Below are 4440 nucleotides of genomic sequence, written 5' to 3' on the forward strand. Positions count from 1 at the left end.
ATCCTCGGAACAAGAAAATCTTCATCAAACATAGCTGTGAGAACAGAGTTAGGGAGATACCCACTAGAGATGCATATAAAAACTCAAAGTATACTTTACTTATCAAGATTACTAAATTCTGAAATTAATCCATTATTATACGAATCCTTTTTACTTTCTAAAAGTTTAGATAATTCAGGTTGCTATACCTGGTTTACATATGTAAAAAATATTTTGAAAGAGGTAAATATGGACGCATCCATTCTTGAGGGAAACAAAAGAAAAAATTACTCATAGTTGTTAAATTAAACCTTAAAACATCAATTCTTAAATTTCTACACAAATATATATGAACAAAAATTTGAAAAAATAGATAAAAAAAGTAAATTGTATTTATATAAAAGTTTAAAGCAAAATTTAGAAATGGAAAACTACTTAAACTGTAAATCTTTTGAAAAGAGAAGTAACATAACAAAAATGAGAATTAGCGATCATAAATAATGATAGAAAAAGGAAGACATTTAAAAATACCTAGAGAAAAAAGACTATGCACATCCTGTAATACAACGGAGGATGAAGCCCATTTTATTTTATACTGCAAAAAAATTGCTAAACTAAGAGATAACTTTATAGGAAATGTAATTAAACATATGCCAGATTTTATGTCCTGGCAAGAAAATGAAAAAATTAAATATCTTCTTTGTCCATCAACCTCAAAAGAAGTAGAAAGCTTAGGGTTCTATTTTAAACAGGCATTAGAACTGAGGACAGGGGACTCTTGATTTATTTATAAAATATATTTATATATCATATAGATAGATTGTTTTGCTTTTTTGCTTTTTTTTTGTTTTCATGGTTTTGTTTGTTAAATGTATTTTGTGTATGTTTATATTATTTGTCCCAAACTTGTTGTTCAGAGTTTATATGACAATAAATATTTGAATTATTGAAAATAAATAAATATTTGAGTTAACTAAACAGACACAATAAATAAAATAGTCAAAATATGGGTACAACAGTCATCATCGTATAACAATTTTAAAAGGAACAATTTAACAGAACACAAAATCATCTAACACATTCCTTGATTTGTGTGTCTGACGTCAGAATTTTTTTATACGTCACATAGATTTGTTGTTCAATGTGCATACAAACAATTTTAAAATTTACATAGGAAATGTTAGCATACAGGGTTAAAAAATCAAAAGTAGTAAGAATAAATTTCAGAAATAGACCGAGATTGAAAATAGTCCAAAAGTTATATATAGAATTTATAAGAATCCACAAATAGTTAATTCCACTACGCGATTGAATGATTTTGACGTTTATGGTTCAACGTATTTTATAATTCATAATAGAAATATATATCATAATGACAAAAAATTATCAAGTGGGTGAAATAAAAGGAAGTCAATAGGTATAATTTGTATTGCCTGTTATAAATATTTTTTCAATATATTACAAAATACAATATATCATAAATAATTAAATACACAAATGAAAATACATAAACATAGATATATAACCAAATTTTTTGGCAAACATCCGCCGCTATAAATTTATAAAAGGAAAAAAAAAATTTAACGAGGGAGGGAGGGTAGGTAATTTCAACGTAATATCAAATTCAAAAATGTAAAGAAAACACTTTGCAATAGTATAAATAAACAATTAACAACAAAGGAAAAGTTTATATCCAATAAAAAGAGCGAAATAATATAGTGAGTAAATTTAATGCAAGAGTTTATACTAACGAAAATCTAGTTTGAACCAGTGTGATTACTGAGGTGTAAAATATAAATTTCACTGTTTTGCTAATTAAATAATTTAAATCTTAAATTAAACCAATTATCAAGTGGGTGAAATAAACGGAAGTCAATAGGTATAATTTGTATTGCCTGATATAAATATTTTTTCAATATATTACAAAATACATTATATCATAAATAATTAAATACACAAATGAAAATACATGAACATAGATATATAACCAAATTGTTTGGCAAACATCCGCCAAGCCTGCAAGGCCGCCAAAAAACAAACAAAAAAACTATCAATTTGAAAACAGTTAATGATGATAAAAACCAGACATACTATCATCACTCTTTTTTCTCACTTCAAATAAGCTCGATCCTTTCAAAATGTGTATAGATAATGAAAGGACAAAACAGCAAACCAACTCAAAATATATGTAGATCTTGAGTAGTTAGAGGAAAACCAGCATCATATTCAGGATGCAAGTTCTCTGAAAAGAGAAAAAAGAATAATTATAGTAAACAATATACATGTATGAAGTAAATAAAAAACACAATTGTAACACATTACAATTTATATACTCTGATGCTTAATAATATTGATTATCTTTTTTTCTGAAAAGTTCTGTACCAGCAAAATTTAAATGAAGCCCATCTCTCGGAGCAAATAAGGAAGAATCTGGAATATTGTCGAGTAAGAAACTCCTATACAAATTACAATATAATAAATTATTTCTTTTACACAATCTTTTTAACTGATCAGTATTAACTTTATTAACTTTAGCTCCAGTTTTCATGTGATCAACTGGTCTAGGAAGAATAGAAGTAAATATCAACTTAGTAAATGTCATCTTTTTTTAACTTGTGAATTAAATCTCCGAAATATGACATAAAAGTATCTACGGATTGAGACGAAGAAATATTATTAGTACCAACATGAACTATAACGAAATCTAATGAAATTAAATCTACTTTCCCAGATGAAATTAACTCAGTGAGACGACCAATAGTGGCACCAGGAAAGGCCTGAGTTGTACACCGATCTATTCCACTAACATACTTAGGTATAGACGCTGACACAATGGTCGCCCTTTTTTTAATAATAATTTAAATCTTAAATTAAACCAATTATCAAGTGGGTGAAATAAAAGGAAGTCAATAGGTATAATTTGCATATATATGACAAAGAGTCGAATAACAACATTTTATTAATTGAACGATAATATTTCAGAATAGAACATTGTCTTGTTGTAATGAAGTCAACAAATGACTACAAAAATTGATTTCATTTAAAAGAATAAATGAATTACATAAAATGCAAACCTACTTTAAATATCTATTCGTTCTGATCAGCATATTCAAGCTTCCTTTGCTCAGATCTCTGAATTTTTGGCTTGCTTTCTGGCGTTAGAGTTTCTGAAAGTCGTCTCTTTCTTGATTCTGGTGACTGCGTATTTTCACATAGTTTTTTTTACTTGACTTTTAATTTTTTCGATATATTTGTCTTTCTCATTGCTTGTCTGAGTAAGTTGTTTTATTTCGTCTTCCTTGGAAATTTTATTGTCGGTTTTGTAGTACTGATGATATTCCCAAATGGTATTTTTTTTAGAAACACAAGGACATCCTTCAAAACTTAATATGAAATTACGATTTTTCTTGACTGGATGGTTGACACAAAACTGTCTCGAACCATCTCCACTGACCACAGTTACATAGACGACATCTCTTATAGCATCAGGACAAAACTTGACACTACGTTTCGAAAGGATTCTTGTATACGCTTCCTTGCTTACATTCTCCCACTCTACTTCTTTTTTCACTGCAAGTTTGATCCCATTTCCGTGAAAATTAGCACCTACTTCACCGTCTTTTTTAACCATCGATATTTGATCCACATGGACGGTAGCATAGACTTCTTCTTGATAATCGTTTGCAACTGTAATTTTTACCATTTTGACCTTTTTCATAAAAAAAATAAAACAATGATATTCTATTGATTCATTTTGTCTATCGATATGTGAGCAACATTTGCATGCATACATTATATTTTTTTTTAAATACATATACAATTGAATCACTTATGATGCATCTTCTATGCATAAATGCAGTTGTTTCACATTATTTTATTATTATTATTATAATTGGAATTATTTAGAGTTAAGTCTAATTTTCTAAAACATCATGAACAAAAAAGTTAGTAATACTCATTAAAATCAATTTAAAGGAAATGAAAATGATAATTTCTTACATGCCTTCCTTCCTTTAAAAATATCTCGATATTTTGGTTACGTGTCTAGTTGAATGTGCTTGCAGCTCACTATATACTATCTTGATATCCGCTTGACCTAAATCTGCTTCAGGTATTTTCTATCGTTTAAAAATATTGTGTCACATTTATCATAAAAAAGATCATCATTCTCGTGAACAGAAATTTAAATATTTCCTTTAAAATCTATTTTAGTTTTAATGTTGTTTATTGAAGTATTTCTCTTGGTTTTTTAAACTATATAATCTTTTAAAATTTTGATCTTATTATACAGTGGAAGTAATATGTAGGAGAATAAAAAAAGCAAAGAAGGGCACCATTTCATATTGCATATTCGTGCATCGTACTCGTGTCATGTCTCTATTTAATATAGCTAAATTCTTTTTCTGACTTCATTTCTTTATTGATTAATGAATACAGCAGTATGTAGATGTAGATGTTCAA

The 4440-nt window shown here is 27.7% G+C and overlaps 1 long non-coding RNA gene across 1 annotated transcript; it reads right to left on the bottom strand.

Annotated features, from left to right (window-relative positions):
* Positions 1-1633: 1633 nt before the first annotated feature.
* Positions 1634-4095, bottom strand: LOC139488482 (uncharacterized). Its single transcript, XR_011656012.1, has 3 exons — positions 3979-4095; positions 3058-3688; positions 1634-2221 (listed from the first exon to the last, which is right to left on the bottom strand). It is a non-coding gene; the product is annotated as an uncharacterized lncRNA (long non-coding RNA).
* Between the last annotated feature and the right edge of the window lie 345 nt (positions 4096-4440).

This window comes from Mytilus edulis, chromosome 1 (genome assembly GCF_963676685.1).
Source record: "Mytilus edulis chromosome 1, xbMytEdul2.2, whole genome shotgun sequence".
Taxonomy (NCBI): domain Eukaryota; kingdom Metazoa; phylum Mollusca; class Bivalvia; order Mytilida; family Mytilidae; genus Mytilus; species Mytilus edulis.